Here is a 25204-nt window from a genome sequence, read left to right on the forward strand (position 1 = left end):
TAGAAAAAAAATGTGTGAAAATGTTAATGGAAACCACTTTTTAAGTAAATTTATCCTAACAATTTAGGATAATATCTGCCAAAAAGTTGAATTTCATGTTTCATTTCACTGCACTATTTACATATTTCTTTGTTTTACAAATGGTTTTAAGGTGCTTTCTATCGCAAAACACTGTTAATAACAGCCATTTAATACATAATCTATTCTTTCCTAAAATGATTTTTAAAGAGATTAGAAATAAACACATAAGCTCAAATAAGTAATTTTTATATTTAGCCATTTATAAACTACAAAATAATAATTATACTTTAGAAATCACTGAAAGATAAGAAAATGTGTACACTTCAGATAGCAAAAAAAAAAAAAAAACACAGCATCAAGAAAATTCAAAAGAAGATAAAATATCCAACAGTTTATAAAACAAGATGAGAGAATCAGTTAGTAAGTGGAAATTCTGGGAATAGTGCAAAACATTATAAATTCTTTTATCAAAGAGTAAAATTAATATTAGATTTTTAAAAGCCAAATTCAGTCTGCTCACAAAGAAATAAAAATGTAATATGAAAGGTTAAGAGCACTCATTTATTGAGCACGTGCAAGGTGCCAGACACCATTCTAATTGCTTTAGAAGGTGCTCTCGCCCAACATGCGGTAAGTGCCGTTACTGTCATTTCTTGTTGATGTCTGCTCTTCCCATTCTAATAGACCATTTTTTAATTGAATGATCATTCCTCCCTTCGCAACCTTGTTCATGTAAAACTGACTAGACCTCTAGGTTTTAGGAATAACCTCTTGGAAACACTACCAACATGTCACTTATGAGATCAATGAGATAGAAATGGAAGCTGACAGAACAGTTTTCTTGCTCATGGAAATAAGACATTGGGTCTATCTATGGGTGCCTTTGAAGAGACCCTGGGCTTTGCAGAGTGATATCAGTGGAAAGGAGTGGCTCCCTGGCAGCCCCAGCAAACAAGGAGGAAGGCAGGGGGACAGTATGAGGTGGCGTGACTTCACAGGACTTATTCTTGAAAACCCAGGACTCCCTGAAGAGACACAGAAACACCTAATGGCTTTTGGGAGAGGAGTTAGTTTTATGGCAAGAGGGTGTGCACACCAGAGAAATGCAAGCTCTGAAAATGGAGATTTGTATATAGCTAGAGGGACACACAATTCTGTAAACAGATTTGTAAGTCTCCATAAAAATCAAAAATGCGGGGAAAATATAAATGCTCCCAGAAAACAGCATTAAAAGAAAAAAGAAAAAGAAAAATTTTAAAGGCAGTGCATTCCTGATAAAATTCAAAGAAAACCAAAAAAAAGAAATAAACTTATTTGACACAAAAAAAGGCAATTTACCTTAAACCAAGAGCCAACGTAATTTTCAGCAATAAAACACAAGAGGTACTCCAATATAAATGAAAACCACGCTGCCACTAGTGCTGTTTAAAATTGTTCTGAAATTACGGACAATTTCAATTTAATAAGATAAGAATTTAAAATAAGGAATATAATCACTGAGGAATAAGCAATGGGTCAAAGTTGCTTATTATTCCAAACAACTGAAAATAATAAACAGGAAAACTCTAGTTTTATTAATAAGAGAGTTTAAAAGAAAAATCCTACACAAAATAAAATCCTATTAAATCAGTAACTTTACTATTTAAGAACACAAGCAATTAAAAGATCTAATTTTTTAAGTGGTTTTATTTAAAGTAAATTTAAAATAACTATAAAGTATATTAAAATATATCTAACCTATATAAAGAACACTATACTGTTTCCTTGAGGGACCTAAAAATGAAAATATTAATTAGTTAATTATTTTATATGTCTGGAATATAGATTGCAAGCTATAAATGTTTTTGAGATGATGATGGATAAGTTATTTCTTCCTAGATAGAAGATTATTGACAAAATATATCCACAAGCTTATTTGTCCAGACAGTGTTGACTATGCATAGCACTGTGTTAACGAAACCTTATGTAAGCTGGACAGAATTCTTGCTTTGCACACTCCCATGGTGTGAATATCAGTGAACATTGCACTATGAGGACTATCTTGTAATGTTAAAAAATTCCAGTTACAATTCTGATATTTTTCTTTCTAACTGGACAACTTTAAATTTCATCTGAAAGAAAAAAATGGCATATGTAATAAATGGTAGAGCAATGAGAAAAATGTAGTGTGATTAGATATGAAAATTAATGAGAAGCAGTTATAATGCTATGGTCCACAAGACTTGACAATTTATGCAATAAAATATTTAGCCTTTCAAAATAAATTCTAGTATATACATGTCTTTAATAGTTAAGAGAAACTTGACTGATAGTGAAATGGCAAATTTTCCATTGGGTTCTAATGATTCCATCACCAAAATAAATCCCCATATAGATCAGTTTTTTTAAAGTTTAAAGTAAAACCATGAAAAAAAAAAAATCCAGGAATGATCTTAGACTAATTAATTAATTTGAGGGGTAGAAAAAGACTTAGAAGTCACAACAATGAGAGAACTCAGAAAGAAAAATTTGTCACTAAGAATTAAAACTCATTAAAAAAATCAGTCATTATTAAAAAGCTAGTGACAAGCTGGAAACCTGCTTATAATAACAACAACAAAAAGAGATAGCCAAAAGGAAAACATTATAGCTGTAATCAATAATGGACTCTGACAAGTTAAAAAAATAAAATCACTAAAACCCCAATAGAAAAATAGCAAATGTCATAAGTGAATAATTCACAGAAGACATACAAATAGGCATTAAACATGTGGAATTTTTCATATTTTTTACCAACCCAAAACTACAAATTAAGATCATGAAATTCTCTTTCAGATTGTCAAAGGAATTATTTTTTAATGGTGATACTTTGTGCCGCTAATGATGGGTTAAAATGCACATTACCCTGAATCCCTAATGATAAATTATTACATTTCTAGGGAGTAACTTGATAATAGGTCTTTCAAATTTTTTATATCTTTTGGCTTGGAAATTCTACTGTTAAAAAAAATGATCATAAGAAAATTATTACAGGTGGATCACATTTAGGCACACAAAATGTCCTTTGTTTATTATTCATGATAATGTAAAATTAGGAGTGTGGCTGTTCAGTCACTAAGTCATGTTTGACTCTTTGTGACCCCATGAACTGCAGTATGCCAGGTTTCTCTGTCCTCCACTATCTCCCAGAGTTTGCTCAAACTCATGTCCATTGGGTCCATGATGCCATCCAACCATTTCATCCTCTTTTGCCCTCTTCTCTTCTTGCCCTCAATCTTTCCCAGTATCAAAGGTCTTTTCTAATGAGTCAGCTCTTCGTATCAGGTGGCCAAAGTATTGGAGTTTCAGCTTCAGCATCAGTCCTTCCAATGGATATTCAGGGTCGATTTGCTTTAGGATTAGCTGGTTTGATCTCCTTGCGGTCCAAGGAACTCTCAAGAGTCTTCTCTAGCACCACAATTCAAAAGCATCAATTAGGGAAGAAAGTACTTAAATGCTGAATGCTGCTACTGCTACTAAGTCACCTCAGTCATGTCCGACTCTGTGCGACCCCATAGACGGCAGCCCACCAGGCTCCCCCGTCCCTGGGATTCTCCAGGCAAGAACAATGGAGTGGGTTGCCATTTCCTTCTCCAATGCATGAAAGTGAAAAGTGAAAGTGAAGTTGCTCAGTCGTGTCCGACTCTTAGCAACCCCATGGATGGCAGCCCAGCAGCCTCTTCCGTCCATGGGATTTTCCAGGCAAGAGTACTGGAGTGGGGTGCCACCTCCTTCTCTGAAATGTTGAATAATAGGAAATAAAGTATATCAGTGTTGGTACTTCCATGAAGTGGACTCTTATACAAATAATTCATATTCTCAGAATCTTTAATAACACTGAAAACTGCTTTCAGTATATTGGAATATATATATATATATATATATATATATATATATATAGTTAGCTAGTTAATTAGTTAGTTAATTAGTGTTAGTCACTCAATCGTGTCTGACTATGCACCCATGGACTGTAGCCTGTTAGGCTCTTCTGTCCATGGGATTTTTTCAGGCAGGAATACTGGAGTGAGTTGCCACTTCCTTCTCCAGGGACTCTTCCTGACCCAGGAACTGAACCCGGGTCTCTTGCATCACAGGTAGATTCTTTTACTGTCTGAAAGTGAAAGTGAAAATCACTCAGTCGTGTCCAACTCTTTGCGACCCAATGGACTGTGCAGTCCTTAGATTTCTCCAGGCCTGAGTACTGAAGTGGGTAGACTTCTTCTCCAGGGGATCATCCCAACACAAGGCTTCCCACAAAGCTGTCTTAGCCACCAGTATTTGTCATATATATGTGTGTGTGTCTGTGTGTGTCTGTGTGTGTCTGTGTGTATATATATATATATATATATATATATATATATAGTATGACCTAAATTTTGGTGAGATTTGAGGGATTCCCTGGTAGCTCAGCTGGTAAAGAATCCGCCCACAATGCAGGAGACTTGAGTTTGATCCCTGGGTTGGGAAAACCCTGGAGAAGGTAATGGCTACCCACTCCAGTATTCTGGCTGGAATTCCATGGACTACACATGGACTATAGAGTCAGACATGACTGAGCAACTTTCACTTTCACTTCTGGAAATTATGGATCATTTCTATTTTGTCTCTTCTACTTTTAGTCCACTCTTGAATATTTTCTAGAATGAGTGTGTATTCATCAATGATCAAATAAACATCTTTCAAAAAATAAATAAGTTTTGCAAGAAACAAAGGTCTTTACTTTGAGGCATTTGAGCCTATTTGTATCAAATTTAAGAACAAAAAAAATCCTGTTTCTTTAAATTCAAGTTCTGTGTTGGGCCGCCCCTGGGAGGTTGTGCTGAATTTTCCCCATTAAGCAGTTTCCTAAGGAGAAACCACCTGATCAAGCATTCACTGCACCAATTTCTTCAGATTTTTAATTTCAAAACATTTCACTTGGCAGAGGCAGGCCGGGGAGCCCTGTCAGGGACCGCTGGTATTTGGCAGTGACAGTGGAAGCCCAGGAAGGAACGGAGCTCCAGAGCAAGCCAGCACGCTTTAATCAGCTTCGAATCCTGCAAGAGCCAAGATTTACAGGGGCCTCACACCCCCAGGTAGAAGCAGAGTGACACATCCAGCTTTGCTGCAAGGTTTTATAGCGATGTTATCACTCAGAGCGCAGAGGCATAAATGCAGAGGGACTGGAAGACAAGAACATAATGTTTTCACATGCTAAGCTTAATTTCAATATCGTTCCGTGCTCCTGGGGCTTCCTTATGAATGACTGTAAAACTCCATTGTTTTTGAAAATTAGTGGATCACAAGGAAAATTGCACATTTGATGAGTCTGGTGTAATGGGTTGGTGTTCCGGTGGCCTCGCCTCACACCGGGGCGCACTTCAGCTGGCCCCACTCTCAGGGAAACGATCTGCAGAAAATGACAAAGGATGGAAGCAAACTTCTTTTTTTTTTGCATTTGGCACAAACAAAATTTCAAAAAGAGAAGAAGAAGAAAAGAAAGACACTATGCCAAGAACATTCTAAGGAGCCATGCCTATAATTGAAGAGTAGCTGTAGGGAACCGCTAGGTTACATGGCCAGTGTGTGCTGGACGGAATGGGCTGACACATACCGCTTTTGAACTCGACAGCGTTGCACAGATAATGTTTCCACCATTCCCTCCCCCCATTTCCGAACAATTTCTCGTTGTATTATATATTGTATCTACAGCTGTGCTATGTTGAGTGGCCATAAAATCATCCATTTGTGTAATCTCGGGGCAAAAAGCATCACGAAGGGAAGCGATGGGACTGAGACCGTGATCCATCTTCATTTATGCATTTAAAATTTTTCTCACTGTGATAGCCTGGTGAGGTGGATGTCTTCTTGTGAAAACCACAGAGAGCCAGCTGCCTCTTCCTACTCCAACAGACATCAGTAGAGACAATAACATTAAGGATTCATAATCCCACATAGAAGTACACAACATTATCCTAACTAAATTTTCTCCCTTCGCATCCCCAAGACTTATTAATACACAGGATAAAAAGCTATGGGAGCTCTCGCTTCCACAGTGTGTATGATGGATATCATATTCCAGCTGTTCAGTTTGGAAGCTTTGTCCCAGATTCATCAAGTTCGAGTGGAAATAAACAGAATGTAGGGATCTGATTCTCACAGTCTTTTTGAGTTCTCATCATTTTTCCTCTGTTTTGTGCCCAAAGTATTACCTGAATCACAAAAGTTCTCAATTTTTTCCTTGCAATTTTATCTCAACTGATTCCGTATTTTGCCACCGGACTGTGATAAATGCCTCAAACATTTTAAATCCTTTCTGGGGGAAGATACACTGATTTTAGCTACCACTAGCATGCAGTCTCCTTTGCTCATTTCTTTTCCTTCACAAGACCTCTACACATCGTCATTAGGACAGTGGTCTTCTCCCTGTCAACTCTCAACCCTCTCTTGACATATTCTTCCTAGACTTTAACTGCTATCTATGTGTTGGTGAATTGATGCTTTCAGCCTGTGGTGTTGGAGAGGACTCTTGAGAATCCCTTGGACTGCAAGGAGATCAAACCAGTCAATTCTAGAGGAAATCAATCCTGAATATTCATTGGAAGGATTGGTGCTGAGGCTCCAATACTTTGGCCACCTTATGTGAAGATGAGTCATTAGGAAAGACCCTGATGCTGGGAAAGATTGAAGGCAAAAGGAGATGGAGGCAGCAGAGGAGGAGATGATTAGACAGCATCACCAACTCAATTGAGTAAACTCAGGAGATAGTGAAGGACAGGGGAGCCTGGCAGGCTGCAGTCTCTGAGATGACAGAGTTGGACTTGACTTAGTGACTGAACAACAACATCTGTTGATGACTTTCAAACTTATCTTGCTTTCCCAGACTTCTCCAGTGAGCTACAGATTTGGTATCCAACTATTTGACATTTGCACAAAGTGAAGTGAAGTAGCTCAGTCCTGTCCAACTTTTTGCGACTCCATGGACTGTAGCCTACCAGGTTCTTCCCTCCATCGGATTCTCCAGGCAAGAATACTGGAGTGGGTTGCCATTTCCTTCTCCAGGGGATCTTCCTGACCCAGGAATCAAACCTGGGTCTCCCACGTTGCAGGCAGATGCTTTAATATCTGAGCCACCAGGGAAGCCCCTGCCATCTGCATAAGTACCTTTATTAGACATCTCAAATGTAACATAGCTGGAATAGAACTGATTTCTAGCCCACCCTGCTCCTTTGAAAAGGAAGTTGCTTGGTCTTTGGCATCACCACAGGAAGTGCCACTGCATCATCTCCCAGTTGCTCACTCTTAACATCCGGTTGTCAACTTTCATTCCATGTTCTTCACATTCTAAACCCATCCAATTCATAAAAGCTACGTCATGGAGATCTTTTTGAAGAGCTCATTCATTTATTACTTTTAGAATTTTCTCCCGTCACTCTGCTTCTCTCCAAAGAGCCAGAAGAGATTCCTTGGAGACTTGTGGGAATACAATACACTTTAGGTGACGCGCAGGACGAGGGCAAACGGGCATTGGTTCTCCGTGGTGTTTCACCTCTTCCAGTCATTAAGTCCAGCTCCCTTATTGCCTGCTCACTGCTTGCCCAGCTGATGGCTCTCCCCATGGTCAGAACCCAGTGGTGGTCCTCGGATAATTCAGTTAACTGTCAGCCTTTATTGACGTTGCTGTAAGTCCTCTGTGTTTGGGTCGTCACCTCCAGCCAAGCCCCGATCTTGCTGATACTGTGGAAGGGCCACAGTGGGTGCTTTTCAACTCAGGTGCCTTTCCAGCTTCTCTGTTTATGGCAGGAGATCTTTCTAGATCTGTCCCCATACTTCCAGGAATAGGAAAGCTTACTTCTACCATATACTTTGTACCCTACTTTTTAGTACAATCTTAAATTTTGTAGGATAAGGGACAGGGGGAGGATATGGGATTCAAGATTCTATCAGCTACTTTAACCCACCTCCTCTCTGGACCAAAGATGAGAATACAAGATAGCGAACAATATATTTTAGAACTCGCCTCTGTTTCTTCTGATCCTACACCTCTCGCTCCCATCTACCAATTCCAAAGGAACAAGAAGGAGCAAGCTTCAGGCTTCTATCCTGAAAGATAATACTTTCAGGATAGAAAGAAAGTACTGTCTTTCTCCATCCCAGTTCTAACTCAAAGCTGAGCTTTTTACGGATTGGCTTTAGGAGAGTGGAACCAGCATATTCCTTGGGGAGGTTAAATTTCATGTGCTACTGCACCTGCATGGCAGTGAATAGTTATAAGGTATTTGTACATATTATTTAGAATATAAATTTTAATATTATCAACGTTAAGATATTGCCTTTAAAAATTCAGGGAGACAGTGTGAACTTCTGGGAATATATTCATTGAGCTCAGAGAAGAAATATTGAAAATAATTTTTTGTTTTATTGTTCAGAATATGAGTTATTACAATATTAAATGTGCATTTGAGAAGAAATTTCCTAGGTGCTGTGCCAAAAAGAACTTACATTTATGACAGTATGGTACCATTTATGAATTATGACATTATAACATTAATATTATCACTCAAGTTTTTTTGTTAGTGTTTGTGTACTCAAAGTGAGGTTGATCTTGTACAAACAAAGCAGATTTCAATCAGATGTATTAGAAAATCTTGGGCACAATGATTGTAGTGACTGGAGTAGAGATTACCGAAGTCTTCTTTTGGCCATTGTGAGCCAGTAAGAGGGACTTTTTTTTTAAATAAATGAAACTATTCAGAGCTTATCCCTCAAAGCAATGACTGACCTGCATACAGTGATATCAACCATCATGCAACAAAAAGAGCTGTTTCCTAGTGGCCATGTCAGGGTACTGTGCTTGGTTTGCCCATGTGGTTATTATTGCCTTAATTCCAGTGTTATTTCCCCTCTACGTATTATAGTCAATGTAAAGCCATATAATGATCTAGGGATAATACATGTTTGTAAAGTGTAATTCTCACTGCTCCTACTAATTAGGATGAGAAATTAAATCAAAGTCACATCAATCTCTAAATTTTTCTCCATTATTTTACTTACAGTCTATCTATATTACTATATTGAAAGGGCGGTTATTTTTAATAAACAGCATATACTTGGATACATGTTCTGCATTTTTTCTGATTTGATCATTCAGTTCTGTTCAGTCACTCAGTCGTGTCTGACTCTTCTCGACCCCATGAATCACAGCACGCCAGGCCTCCCTGTCCATCACCAACTCCCGGAGTTTACCCAAACTCACGTCCATCGATTCAGTGATGCCATCCAGCCATCTCATCCTCTGTCGTCCCCTTCTCCTCTTGCCCCCAACCCCTCCCAGCATCAGAGTCTTTTCCAATGAGTCAACTCTTCACATGAGGTGGCCAAAGTATTGGAGTTTCAGCTTCTGCATCAGTCCTTCCAATGAACACCCAGGACTGATCTTCTTTAGGATGGACTGTTTAGATCTCTTTGCAGTCCAAGGGACTCTCAAGAGTCTTCTCCAACACCACAGTTCAAAAGCATCAATTCTTTGGCACTCAGCTTTCTTCACAGTCTAACTCTCAAATCCATACATGACCACTGGAAAAACCATAGCCTTGACTAGATGGATCTTTGTTGGCAAAGTAATGTCTCTGCTTTTGAATATGCTATCTAGGTTGGTCATAACTTTACTTCCAAGGAGTAAGCATCTTTTAATTTCATGGCTGCAATCACCATCTGCAGTGATTTTGTAGCCCCAAAAAATAAAGTCTGACACTGTTTCTACTGTTTCCCCATCTATTTCCCATGAAGTGATGGGACCAGATGCCATGATCTTAGTTTTCTGAATGTTGAGCTTTAAGCCAACTTTTTCACTCTCCTCTTTCACTTTCTCAAGACTGGCTTTCAATTGGTGTGTTTAGACCATTTAAATATAATTTCATTACTGATTTTGCTGGAGTTGAGTGCACCATTTTATTATTTTTCTCCTTGTCATAATTTTTTAAAAAGCATTTCCTCCTTTTCTATCTTCTTTTGGAGTATTTGAATATTTCCTATATTCCATTTCAATCGACATTTTGGATTTTTTATTGTACATTATTTTAGTGTTTATTCTAGGAATTATAAATGTATGTTCCTAAATTTTCATAGTTTATTACAGCTAATATTTTACCACCTTAAGTGAAATAGAGGGCTTGCAAACATATAGGTCTCTGTGCTATCTACCTTTTATATTCGTATTGCTATATTTATTATGTCTGCATACATTGAAATATATAAGACAATGTTATGTTTTTTTCTCATTTACATAATCATACATATTTTATGGGGGGCTTTCCAGGTGGCACAGTTGTAAAGAATCAGCTTATTAATGTAGGAGATGCAAGAGACACAGATAAGATTCCTTGGGTCGAGAAGATTCCCTGCAGGTGGAAATGGCAACCAGCTCCAGTATTCTTGCCTAGAGAATCCTTTGGACAGAGGAGCCTGGCAGGCTACAGGCCATGGGGTCACAAAGAGTCAGACATGACTGAGCATACACACACATACAGATATTTTATAGAAGTCTACAGCAGAGAAAAATAGTCTATTATATTTACCAAGATATATAACATTTCTGTTCTTCTACCATCATTCCTAAGGGTTCTAGTTTTCTTCTGGTATCATTCCACTTCAGCCTGAAGAACTTCTTTCAGCCCATCTTCGGTAGCTTATCGGATGAATTCTCTCAGTTTTTCTTTACAAAAGGATATGTTATTTATCTTTCAATCTTAAAGGATATATTAATTGGATACAGAATTCTTACCTGACAGTTTTTTTTTTTTCCAACATCTTAAAGATATTCTTTGACTGCATCTGCCTTGTTTCTTAGAAACCCCCTGTGTGTAATATGTCACTTTTCTCTGGCTCCTTTCAGGACTGATTTTTTTTTTTCAGCAACTTAATTATGTTTCAGAGTGCAGTTTATTTTGAGCTTATCTTGGTTGAATTTGCTGAGCTTCTTGAATCTTAAATGAATATAGTTTATCAGATTGGGGAAGTTTTTAGCCATTACTTTTAATTTGTCCCAGCACCAATCTCTCTTCTCCTGAGACTTTACATACAGCTACTTTGTCAGATAACCTCCACTTGACATAATGTTTCTGAGAGCCAGCTCCTATGCATCAAGAGTTCAGATTCCGTCTTCCGTTACTTAGTCATATGGCACATTCTCTAGGATAATTCTGTGATTTATCCTTTGCGAGGTTTCATCAAATATCTAACAGCTGCAAAGGTTCCTTGATAAACATTACACGTATATACTTTTTAATTTTACAAATAAATACACATGATGAAACATGCAAGATTCCAATTTCTATAGTGACTTTTATGAAAGGAAATTGACGCACATAATCTTAACCCATATGTGAATTTTAATATTCTCATCTCTAACATCAAATAAGCCCTGAGGTTTTTGGGGTTTTGATTTTTTTAGCTACAGTCTGGTGGTCTGCCTGTGATAAACTTTACATGTGAGGAAAAAATAAAATTTTATTTGCTGCTTGCAGACTAAATAATTCTTTTAAAGAGAAGCAAGTTTATTGATGTTGTAAGCAACATGATGCCTCTTGGGATGAGGGATGACCTGTCTAAAAGCACCTCCTGCTTCCCTTCCTCTCTTTCTTCATATTCTTTTAATTAAGAAGCTTGCTGATTAAAGGTTCATTAGGAAGCACATTTCCTATTCTTGGTAAAATAAAGTTATTTTAAGAAATGTAACAGGCTCAAGATATCATATTAAATATGAGTGCCTCCTCACTCATATTTCATCTTTCATACGAAAACTTCTGTATCTTCAAATTGTTCCCTTACTATTAATATGATCCAACAGTACAGTGACTCTACTTTCCTGTTTTCTGGTATTTTGTATTGTAGGAATGCCTTAATATTTGGATGACAGTTCTGTATCACTGAGCTTGTCATGGGATAATTCTGTTCCCAGAAAGACAAGAAGTGAATTTCTCCCTGAATTCAGATTATTCAGCCTGTCCGTCACTATAGCTTTGCAAACCCCCTGGGTTTTGGGAGAGGGGGTGCTGGAATGTGTCTCTCAACCCAGAAAATGAACTCAATAAAGATCCTGGTTTGCCACCACCAAGGATCCCTGGGAGATCATTTCCAATCTTATTGGTTGTAAAGAGTTTCCTTTGTTCAGCAGCAAAGTGGGAGTTAAAAAGCAAGGAAGTAGGAAGTTCCTAAAAATTTATAGGGGCTCTTTAGAGTAAAGGTGTGGTAGCTGTGTCTGCAAAGTGTTATTTATTAGGGCAGGGTCTTCCCACTGAGTAAATTAGCAGGATCATAAACTGGGCTGTAAGCTTGAGAAATTTTTCATTTTCATTTGTTTCCCTGCTGGCTAAGTATTTAACAAATTCTTCTGTAAGTTGAAGATTACTATGTAGAAATATCCAAGGAAAGGAAAGTTTATCCACACTTCTACTAGAGTTTGAAAGTGGGAGGAAGGTATTTGCATTTCAACTGGGTCACAGTAGTAACTCAGGTGAGAACGTTAAAAGGAGGTGACATCAGGGAGGCACTGCTGGAATCACGAATCATCCAGTATCCACACATGGAGATTACGTTTTCAGTGTTGAAGCTTTAGAGGGCTTTTTTCCTGTGATTTTCAAAAAGGAAACAAGTTCTCTCACAGCATTGCTATCTGATGTGGTCCCACGATGCTTCAACTCCTATGGAACTGATGACCCATTATCACATTAATAATTGCCCCAAATTGTTCCCTACTTTTTTTAAAGGATGTCTACAGTTTCTGCCTACTCTAATAAAACTATGTGTTCTTTGAAGTTAGGGACGTAACTTCAAGTTGGGTATTTTCTCACAAAGATTATAACTTACTATGGTGAGTGATATACATATTCAACATTTGCAAAAGGTAGATGGTAGCCTAGACGTCAAAATCATCCTGGGGCTTCCCTGGTGGCTCAGTGGTAAAGAATTCACCTGCCAGTGTAGGAGACATGGATTCGATCCCTGGTCTGGGAAGATCCCACATGCCACAGAGCAACTAAGCCCATGATCCACATCTACTGAGCCTGTGCTCTGGAGCCCGGGAGCCTTGGCTACGGAAGCCCGCACATTCTAGAGCCCATGCTCCATTGCAAGAGAGGCCCGTGCACCACAACTAGAGAAACAAAGACCCAGCACAGCCACAAGTAAATAAGTAAACAAATAAGATTTTAAAAATAAAACAAATTATCCTTAACATCTAATTTAAAAAATTAATACTTTTTAATTGTATCATATGCAACAAACTAGCAACCTCTGTCCCCATTTCTTTAGTGAAAAAATAATGTTATACATTATTATTATTGAATTCAAATAACTGTGAAGAGAAGAGAGAGAACATAGGTGCTAAAACCAAAAGATCCAAGTTTCATCCCAGGTTTTGCCTTTTTCTGTGGGAGACCTGGCTTCAGTCCCTGGGTTGGGAAGATCCCCTGGAGAAGGGAAAGTCTACCCACTCCAGTATTCTGGCCTGGAGAATTCCATGGACTGTATAGTCCATGGGGTTGCAGAGTCCGACACGACTGAGCAACTTTCACTTTCACTCTGCCTTTTACTAGACACTGTTCAAATCTCAGAGCGTCTCTTAAGTCTTTGTATGATCATCGAATAGGAAAATAAAAGTTACAGCAATTCATTAAAATTATATATGTGAAGGCACTTATTATTAAGCTATTTTCAGTGGCAGCGGAAGCAGTAGGAGATGAGTGGCAGTACTGTGTTAATAAATATGCCAGGACCCAGAAAAGCACTTGTATAGAATTAGCTGAAGTTGTTTTTGTTTAATCGCTAAGTTGTGTCCGATTCCTTATGATCCCATGGACTGTAGCCCCTCAGGTTCTTCTGTCGATGGGATTTTCTAGGTAAGAATACTGGAGTGGGTCGCCACTTCCTTCTCCAGAGGATCTTCCTGACCCAGGGATCGAACCTGCATCTCCTGTATTGGCCACAGATTCTTTACCGCTGAGTCACCTGGGAGGCCCTTAGCTAAAGAAGACATTCTTTAATCGGAGGATATAAAAGCATTCTAGGTTAAATACTAAACTTTGTAAAAGGAAGTAATACAATACGCCCTAGATATATCTTATAATATAAATGGTGATATTCACAGTCACATTCATTTATATCAAATGGCTTAAAGGAGATATCCAAGAGAGTCCACAATCACGAATTATAAAAATTAAGTAATTTTCCTTCTTCCTTTAAGAGAATATTGCCATTCAATAAAAGAAAATACATGTGATTTAGTGATAAATAAGCAAGAAAGCCGAAACATAGACACAAATTCTAAACTAAGTCTGAAAATGTTCTTTCTCCTTTTTGCACCAGTTCTTTTCAACCTACTATGTCAGGACTTCAACTTCTTGCTCAAAATTCAGTAATATACAGACTTACAACATTGTCATCTACGCTTGCAGTGAAGTGTCCTTAAATTCAAATTGAATCTTGAAAGCTGTGCTAATTTCTTTCAAGTATGGTTTTTCTCACATGTGCTTTTCAAGACCATAGCTTCCAAACATCCAAGCAATGGAAATCCTTGGTGTTCTCTTACTTAACCTACACATTGCTTCAAACACTGTCATTTATAAAGCAGTAATGAAAATAACAAGTCTATAAACCTGTGCTTAACAGCAGGGGTTTGGGGCTCCCAAGTCTTCAGTCCTATACCTTATGCAGTGATTTATACTGAGTGGAATTAAGGAGACAGTATAAAGGGGGAGAGAAGGAGGGAACACTCACTCAAAGGGGCCGAGTGTGTGTGTGTGTGTGTGTGTGTGTGTGTGTGAGAGAGAGAGAGAGAGAGAGCAGTGAGAGAGATGTGTTGTCATGGTAAAGAAACAGCAGGAGAAATAAGAAGATTCAGGGGAGAGAAATTCAAAGACCTTTGGCCAGGAAATCACTGGTTGTGGCAAAACAAACAAATAAATAACCATGTGATGTCTGTAAATACTCTAAAAACCTTGAACAATATGGGGTGAGGGAAACCACTTAAGGGATGACAATTGTGATATTTTATATACATTTATACCTTCAATATTCATTGGAAGGACTGATGCTGAAGCTGAAGCTCCAAAACTTTGGCTACCTGATGCAAATGGTCGACTCATTGCAAAAGACCCTGATGCTGGGAAAGACTGAAGGCAGGAGAAGGAGGGGATGACAGAGGATGCGATGGTTGGATGGCATCACTGACTCAATGGACATGAGTTTGAGCAAACTCTGGGAGATGGTGAAGGACAGAGAAGCCTGGCGTGCTGCGGTCCATGGGGTCCCAAACAGTTGGACACAACTGAGAAACTGAACAACATATAAAAGGGGGGAATTAGTGGTGTCTCCTGCTCAGAAGTGGGGTAAAGTGCACATATTGAATCTACAAGCAATTTTTAAAAATCTTTTGGCCACAAGGTGTGGCATGCAGAATCTTGGTTCTCTGACCAGAGACCAAACCCTGCCCCCTGCAGTGGAAGCATGAAGTCTTCCACCATCAGGGAAGTCCTTCAGCATGCATTTTCATGGCTATTTCTTCCTTGGGCCTTGAAACCAACCCACTACATTTTTATGCTACACGTTTTTCTTCACCAACCCAAGAGAATCTTGAAAGAGAGGCCAAGAGAGAAAGGATCTACCGTCTACTGCTTAGATTCTCAAGTCTGTTTTGTGAGATGTGTTCCCTTCCAATGTCTTACTTGTTGGGCTGATGTACTTGTCCAGACAGTGAATCTGTTTGAATGATGACAGTGAAGCCCAGTAACTGCTTGGATTGATTTTCTTACTTCACACAGAATTGGCCATTCTTTTAGTATCAGGTCTCAGTCTTATCATTAGCTCTTTGTGAGCAAAATAACATATTTTAGTCTACTTTCTAAGACATTTTGTTTCAGGAAGATATCTTTATTATTGTCATCTACCTAAATATGTTGAGATACATGAAGTATTAATATGACTTTGAAATCTTTATCCATTAGAATTACAGGATTCAGGTAAAAAATATGTTTCTGAATTCTGGACTTTAAGTGGTCTTCTATGATCTGGAAAAGTCTTCCTTCCTAAAGACTTCATTAAGATCTTCCAAGTGTTCCTTTACTAGATCTTACCAGTAGAAGCAGGCCCTATGCACAATCAGAGTTTGCAGAATAATACTGCAATTCTGAGTTGGCATAGAATAAAAAACAGAAAAACTCATTCCCTAACTCTTGACTCTCGATGTCTTGGCAGATAAGCTGAGATTCCTGGGTTGAACATCTCATAGAGGTTCATTTCTCTCCATTTATCATTTCTAAATTACATATTGAGGGCAAAGTGGTATATAGCCTATTTATACATTATTTGCTAAAAATGTAAAAGACAAAAATATTCTTATTCGGGAAGTTTTCATCCCTTTCCTGAAACATTCTGATACTTGCAAAGATCATGCCTGGTGAAACACTCCAGATTTTAGCCCTGGATGTGACGTTTATTATGATGGACAAGTCAGCTTGCTGTCTCACTCATTTCCCTCACCTGTGAAGTTGTCTGATCTTATTACCTCAGAGCTTCTCTAAGGAACAAACAAAATAATTCTGACAATATGTTAAAGATCCTAATGTATGATGCTAACATGATATACTCTCTTCCTTTTAATATTTTCAGTGAAAATCTACAACTTGATTATATTTTCAAGGATATTTAAAGAACTCTTTGATCATAGAAGTAAAATCTTTGGGGTTAAAAATAATAACAAACAAGCCAAGGAAAAGATATATCCTTCTCTAGAGAACTTTTGTTTTCTTATGATCATCTGTCCAAACTCTGACTTTTTAAACAATAGTCTCATCTATATATTTGTATAACGGTCTTACAACATAAGATGATTCTTCACCCAGAATCAAGGCAGGTATAAACATTCCCTTTCATTCTAATTACCTAACAGCAAAATTTGTTGTACTTCATTAATCACTGGGATGCAAGTATAAATTTAGTTGGGGCTGGGGAACACTTCATAAAAAACATAGAAGAATCACATAAAGAAACACTGAGTGTCTCTGTGTTTTTTAAACACATGAAAATCATATTTATTCCCCTTTTGATAGATCTATTAATAAAAATCCAATTTGAACAGACTATCATTTGTGAAGCCAATAAACTCATAATGGTTAGGCTTAAAAAATTTAAATACAAAGGCCTCTTCCACCATTGTAGTGCATATTCAGCAATGACAGCTTTGGCTAAGTCTGGAGGTTGGAAGATGCAGTCAATAAAAAGTGCTTCAGTTCAATTGTTTAGCTACTGCTATCATGTTTCTTTATGATATTCCTCTTTAAAAATTTACTCATGGCAATTTTCCTGAATATCGAAAACGGGGAATAGTAGTGGTTGACAGGATCATTTCAAAGAAAGAGTAGCCGTTACCAACACCATCATAGTAGACTGGCTTACACAGGGCTTATCCATGAGGGTTTTGTGTTATATCTTTGGTTTCTGCCCAACAATAAGAAAGTGGCTATGTACAGAATGTTTCAAAGAATGAGGACAGAAAGGAAGAGACAAAAGGAGGGAATGAAGAAAACAAAGAAGGAAGAGAGGAGGGAAGGAAAGATTAACACTACCTAAACTGTTAGGTGAATTGTGTTAAACTTTTCTCTGATATTGATTCATGCAGAGAAGAGGTGATTTACCTTCTCTGTGAATTCAATACATAAAATAGACATGAATTTATTTGGTGGCAATGGCACCCCACTCCAGTACTCTTGCCTGGAAAATCCCGTGGACAGGGGAACCTGGTGGGCTGCAGTCCATGGGGTCGCTAAGAATCGGACACGACTGAGCAACGCCACTTTCACTTTTCACTTTCATGCACTGGAGAAGGAAATGGCAACCCACTCCAGTGTTCTTGCCTGGAGAATCCCAGGGACGGGGGAGCCTGGTGGGCTGCCATCTATGGGGTCGCACAGAGTCGGACACGACTGAGGCGACTTAGCAGCAGCAGCAGCAGTAGGGACCCCATATCCCTACAGGGCTTCCCCCATAGCTCAGGAGTAAAAAATTTGCCTGCAATGAAGGAGACTCAAGAGATGCAGCTTCTATCCCTGGGTCAGGAAGATCCCTTGGAGGAGGAAATGGCAGCCCACTCCAGTATTCTTGCTGGGAAAATCCCATAGGGTCGCAAAGAGTCGGACACAACTGAGCGGGCACGCACACATCCTTATACCAAAACAAAACAACAAACTTGAGAAATGATGGTGTTTATATGCTACTCTCCTGAACAATTGAATGTCATATTTTATTTGCAGAGCTTACATGGGATATGAATTCTTCTTGGTGAAGAGTAGGCAAATGAATTACACTGTAAGCTAAGTCAGGGTACCGATATAGTATATGCAGCATGTCCTGCCAACAAGAACCAAAAGTAATTAGCACTGCAAATGGGGCAGAAACTCTGCAGGTTCACTTCTATTTATGCCAGCCCCTAGGTGACAGACTTTCCTTCAGTGAATTCTCAGCAGATTTCTTGATAGACACGAAGGATCTAAGAGAAACTGAGAAAAAAAGAAGACAAAAAAAGATGCAGTACTTATTCCTGAACATGGGAAACCCATCTTGAAGATGATCAACTACATTAGTTTATGACAATGAAGCTTTCCTGAATTGTGGCAAAATTTTCAGTAAAGTGCAATGTTCCTTCACAACTCTTCTTGGACTCGGGGGAAATAGTTTATCTGTTTAAGGATTGCAGAAAAGAACAACTCCCTTCCAGGTGTGGTGATGAAGAAGATGATATTCAACTACTCACTGTGTCCATCTCCACCATCATTTACACATAGTGAATACGTCTGTTACAAGACAAATTGTTCTACATTTCTCTAGGAAAAGAAAAAAAAATCCTAACAAAATTTTGATATTTGGAATGATCCTGAAGCTATAGCAAATAAAATGATTCTCAGAAAAGCACTGTTATAGTAACAGAACCAATTACTTTGCAGCCCTGATGATCTGTAATGTCAATTCTCCTTACGTGGTGGCATGGTATGCAACAATAGACTATCATCAGCATTGTATGAGGCTCAAGAGAAGACAAAATCTAGTACTATTAATAACGTTTTTTGGCATTTATAATTGAACCTTGAGGGTCAAAATCCTCCAGTCTATGCTGCTCTAAAATGCCTTAAAAAAAATCTTAAGGGGAAAGAAAGAAAGAATGCTTGGATTTTCGTATTACAAAAGAGAATATAGATTATGTGTACATATGGAGTTACTTCTAAATTCTGAGAATCCAAGTATTCTAGGCAGTAGTTTGATTTCTTAAAAGAGATGAGGGAACAGCATTTTGTCACCATGGAATCTACCTGAAAACTCGTAGGAATTTATAGGAGAGTGACTCCTGCTTATCAAGCCTTGGCATCCAGCCAAACAAGAGAAGAACCAAAGATGGCAAAAGCCTAGAGCTAGAAATGTTAAGTGTATATCTGAGGAAAAACAAATATCCAGGTACCAAGAGGGTTATATAAGGTTGAATGTTGTAGAATCAACCCAGATCTCCCCTGTACACCTTAAGTACCTGGAACTTTGTTCCTTAAACTGGAATCCAAAATAGAAAAAAAAATATCTATATCCATATATATATATATACACATATCTATATTCCCAGCAATCTCAAGTTCTATGAGCTCTATTTTTAAATCAACGTTTCCATTTCCATGATAGTATTTGAGGTGATGAAAATATTCTGAAATTAGGTTTCTCTGTAAACGTGAGCGGGAACACTGATCTGGGCACTTTAAATGAGTGGGCATGAAGGTATGTAAATTGCATCTTAATAAATATTTTAAACTGTATTTTACCCACTTTAAAGAGCAAACATATTTTAAAACAATGAAATAAGATTTTCATCACTTAACCCTTTGTTTATCATATTATGGTTTGGTCTGCTGACCACTGTGAAGTTCTTAGCTATATTTTAAGGGATGCGGAAGAACTCCTGTAAAAGGAGTTTTGGCTTATTCCTAGAGCAATATGGCATAAGATGGAAATTAAGAGATGAGAAAGATGGATTTTTTTAAAGGGTCTACACATTAAAAGAAATTATCAACAAGTACAGTTTGGTTTGCATATTAAAAAAATTCCTTTGGTAATACATGATACAAAGAAATGGTACGATGTGAAGCAATGTGCATGGGGCATGTCTCAGGGTCACTGTTATTGATTAGATTGTGACTGTTTTCCCAAGAAGACTTTCCAGAGTTTGGAACCCATTCCCTCTTCACAAAGAGTAGTTTCCTTACTTAGATTCTCTTGTCTTTCTTTCCCTTCAGACTTTGCAATATCTAAAACTATAAAAATTCCATATTTTTTTCAAAATCTGAAGATTTATTTAAAATTGTATTTTTTGTTTTAAAAAAATTATCTCATTTCATCCTAAAGAAAAAAAAAGCTTATTGTACACAATTTTATATGTGACTAGAGATAATTAGAAGAGGCCTGAAAAGGAATATCAGCAAATATGAAGGAAAAAAAGAAAAGAAAAAAAAAATAGGTTCAAAGGCAATCTAGAATGATCCAACCTTCAGAAAAGACAGACTTTGATAAATCATGAAATATTTGCCAAAAAAAAAAAATACCCAGAAATATGCCTTTCATAGCAAGAAATTAAAAATAAGCAGCTTTCTAAAGCAAAGGGCTGAGTAATAGATCAACCTGGTGACAGGTTGCAGAGTGACAATGAGCGCTTTCCCGCTGGCTTGCCTGAGAAGAGGCCACGGGACCAGCCTGGAAAGCAGGAGCTACGTGTTGACGCGTGTGCGTCACTTGGAGCCCGCATTGCGGCGCTGATGCTGCCAAAAGTACAGCAGGGGCAGTCACAGCAGCTTAGCTGTGTTTTAGAACCTAATCAAGGCACAGCACAACCGCGGCTGCTGGCAGTGACGGTGGAAACCAAACTGCATTCCTAATTGGAAAGGAGGCAACGTGGACCCGGAGAAACCACCCACCGAATCGCATCAGGAGAAACCAAGTGTCACCGGGTTCTGCCACCAAAGGAAGCACCGTGCAAGTTTCACCAAGCCTGGAAAGATATTCCTCAGAATGGACCAAGAGACACGCTGTAAACGTGGACCTAGTGTTCTTACAGCGCTGATGCTGTCTGGCATTTTCTTTCCTCTCTGTCTGAAGATAGATCATAAGGCCACGATGAAGCAGACAGACCGTCATGGCCGAAACCCCTGTTTCTGAGCATAAACTGAATAGCTGGTTTTGTTCCTTGCATATTCTTTCTGCAGAATGGATGTTCCTGAATGGTACAAGATGGTGGCTTGTAAAGGATTTTAAATTGTGCTTCTTCCTTTCAAAGAGAACCTTTATAGGTCTTTTTTTTTTTTTTTTCCCTTAGTTGTGAAAACAACCATGAAAACTAATAGGAAATTTATAAAAAGCACAAAGATCAACAAAAGATATCACCCCTTGGACAATTTTATGTGTGCCTTTGTAACTTGTGACTTCACTTTACAGCCTTTCATGGGTCATGTTTCTACCAGTTCGTGTTGAATTACTCGGAATGGTGGTTTTGGAATGGACATAGGAAGAGAGACACTAAAACAGTATGAGTCTATTTCTTGCCTGTTTATCCAGTGTTACTGCTCCCTATTGCCTGTATTTGCTAAAGTTTTTCTGTGCTCCAAAATATCATAACTTTTTATCCCCTGCTTGCATCATCCTTTCTTTTGGTGATCAATTTGTCCTTGGACTACTCTCCATCTTAATCCCTATCTCAAACGTCTTCTACAGTATTAGGTCTTCAATGCCCCTTTCAAATGGGTCAAGACTATCTTTGTTCAAGGTCCCACAATACTATCCAGCAAATAGCTCTATTATTCCCATATCTTACTGTATCATTATTACATTTTCACTTTATTTATCTTCCTTACTGGACCGCAAGGGAAGAGATACCGTTTTATCTTACTTTCGCTTGCTCCTAAGAAAAGTGCGTACTTCCTAAAAAGATAATCAATAAAAAAGTGGTGAACCAGTGAATGGATGGATAAAATTACCTCATCTCTCTGAGTCTCAGTTTTCTCACCTGTAAAATGAGAGCAATGACAACCCCTTATGTTTGCTTTGAGAATTAAATGAACCAGCTTGTAAACTGCTTGACATTAGGGACTGACTCACAGGAATAGCTATTTATTTGCTCCTTTCATTCTTACGAAAATCTTACTTAGATTCTAAGAATTATTTTTTTTAATTATCTGTGATCTACCAAAATGCAAGTGTTCACAGTCAAACAGATGATTTGTCTGAACAAGCAGCAATGCTGTGGTGACATTTTTGCGATACTAGTTTATCTGAGCCTTGTGACTGTTAAAATCCAGAGAACACCCTATAAAAACAAAATATCTAACAGGAACAAGTAGGAATAGCAAAGACTATTTTGCTATTTTATAGCAATACTATTTGTATTCTGATGGAGTTACATTTTATTAATAGTTTCACTAAAGCCTGTACTAATGCAAGTAATATTGGAAAACTTGTTTCTTAAAAAACACTAAAATGTGAAAAAGTATTTGATTTTCATTTTCCTGGTAAAGAACATTATACTTCTGAAGATAAAAGAAAATGACATTGTTTAACACTTTACATGAAATTTAATTTCCCACCACATAATTGTTAAAAGATAAGTAGCTCCTGCATTATTAATAAGAATAAATACTAATATGGCAATTAAATAATGATCACTAATGACTTCTTCATTAATATGTTAGCGGTTGGCTGCTTTATCATGAAGAGAAATTAGAGTAAGATAGTTGGAAAATGTAGTAAGTTAGAAAACAGGAAGCCGTGTATTGTGTCTCAGTTTAATGACAAATGTATCGGATTCACAGGGACTGGGAAAGAAGAAATTTGCATACTGAGTACAGAAGTAGTTCAAAGCTAATAGGTGCTTTAACTCTCTCATGTCCCTTTGAGTTGAAGCTTGTTTACTCTTAGAAAAACTTGATTTCCTGTGTCTGAGGAACATAAGCTTATAAAAAAGATGAAAAGGCTGCTATATAGCACTCTAGTAAAGGGAGGCTAACAAATTAAGTGTTAATGAATCAAAAACATATGGATTACACTTCACTTCAAATAGAAATGATTTTAGAATCAAGGGAGAAAGTACTTAGCAAAATGTAAATAAGTCTGTCTATCTTAAAGCACAAACATTTGAGGAATCTTCAGAAAGCTCTCATTATTTCTTTCTTTCGTCTTTATCTATCATTTTCATTTTATGGAAGAGATCAATCTCTCCATGCTCAAATGACCTTTCAAAAGTTTAACAATATATTTATTGGGTAAGTTAGAAACAAACATCCCAGAAGTTCAGAGATAAAAAAAGATCAAGGGAGAAATGTCTATCAATTAACCAAACCACCATACTAACACAGAGCACTTTTCCTCTGCCCCTTGCTTACTATGATTTAAAAACAAAGCCAAAGAGAAATATCAGTTGTCATATACATTTTTAAAAATCATCCTCATGTATATATATATATATACATGAATATATATATGTACACATATATATGTGATTTATATACATACATGTCAAACTGTAGCTAAGGTTTATACTTTCAAATTAAATCAATACTAATCTTTTTATTACACAAGAATTGGAATTTATATGATATGGGTAGTTCTAATTATAGTCCACATTTATATTAAAACCTTTAAAAGATAACTGTCTTCATGCTTCTTTGGAACTTGGAATTTGCTCGATGCAAGAAGAAAATACCCCTGGAGATGGAGTTCAGAATAGATATTTTATTACTGAGCAGAAGCCTGTTTATTTAAGATAATTTAGGCATACTTGTAAGCTATATTCGCTCAAGTCCCTAAGAGACATTCTTAACAGAAAGAAAGAAAGAAAAATAACATTTTTCCGAAAGCAGCAATGCTTTGGGCACCCAGTACTCTGACTCCCCATCAAAGTCCAGGTCATCTACTCTTCTCATTGCTGTGTGTGTCTCTTTCACTAAGGATTCTATTTTGGAGCCTAAGATGCTTATTTTTCATTGTGGATACTTAATTTGGTGCCTGACACTTAGTGCAAAAAGCCTTTCAGATGCTTGGAAGTTGGGGCTCCCATGGGTACCGAAGTTTGCTGGGATCTCAGTTGGGGACCAGAATGTCACATGTAAATGATTTCAGAGCCCACCCTTTTTTTCTCCTGCTTTCAGGCGTGAGGATGCTCTTCAGCTCCCATTGAGTCAGGCCCTACTCCCCACCTCCTAGACTCAAAAAAGCCTGTTTGTGCTTGAAACCAACAAGATTCAAGGCTTCTTCATTAGTCACCACTCTGTCACCCACCATTCTGGATTCAGTTTGATTCCTGGTTTCCACTTCCACTTGACATCCCTAATTTCATATTTGGCTGGCTCCAATATAGCTTGTTCGGAGAAGGCAATGGCACCCCACTCCAGTACTCTTGCCTGGAAAATCTCATGGACGGAGGAGCCTGGTAGGCTGCAGTCCATGGGGTCGCTAAGAGTCGGACACGGCTGAGCGACTTCACTTTCCCTTTTCACTTTCATGCATTGGAGAAGGAAATGGCAACCCACTCCAGTGTTCTTGCCTGGAGAATCCCAGGGACGGGAGAGCCTGATGGGCTGCCATCTATGGGGTCGCACAGAGTCGGACACGACCGAAGCGACTTAGCAGCAGCAGCAATATAGCTTGTTTTTTACCCTCACCTACTTTCAAGTCCCCACCAAGCTTGTAAAGTGCTCAAAGACTTGGATTTGTCCCTCAGCTACAGGTCAGGACGCTGAACATGTGATGACACAAGAACACAATCCATGAGTGAGTATGGAATTGAATCGGACAGAGGACATCATGGACCATTTAGACCTCTCATGAATAATACTGTTGGAAAATAGAAGTGTGAATTAGAGTGCATTAAACTATTTATTTTCCAAGAGGCAGAAGTATTAGATAGAGCTCTAAAATAAGCAGTTGTATAAAAGTCAGTGCAAAGGCAACTCAAAGTCTTAACCAAATGAGTTACTTCTTTTTACTAAAACTTTCAATGGCTTTCTACTACCCATGGTATTAATAAACGTATAGTCTATTGTGCACATTCCTAGTTTCCAGTCTACCTCTCCAGGTTGATCTCTCTCCTTTTCTGTCCTTCTGATCTTTGTTC

At 38.0% G+C, this 25204-nt stretch overlaps 1 protein-coding gene and 1 long non-coding RNA gene across 3 annotated transcripts in view; one reads left to right on the forward strand and one right to left on the reverse strand.

The window, feature by feature from the left end:
- The window catches only part of LOC102395523, a 377402-nt gene that overhangs the window by 36695 nt on the left and 315503 nt on the right, over window positions 1-25204 (reverse strand). The window lies entirely within an intron of this gene.
- The window catches only part of LOC123328853, an 86389-nt gene that overhangs the window by 15949 nt on the left and 45236 nt on the right, over window positions 1-25204 (forward strand). The window lies entirely within an intron of this gene.

Source organism: Bubalus bubalis, chromosome 2 (assembly GCF_019923935.1).
Source record: "Bubalus bubalis isolate 160015118507 breed Murrah chromosome 2, NDDB_SH_1, whole genome shotgun sequence".
Lineage (NCBI taxonomy): Eukaryota > Metazoa > Chordata > Mammalia > Artiodactyla > Bovidae > Bubalus > Bubalus bubalis.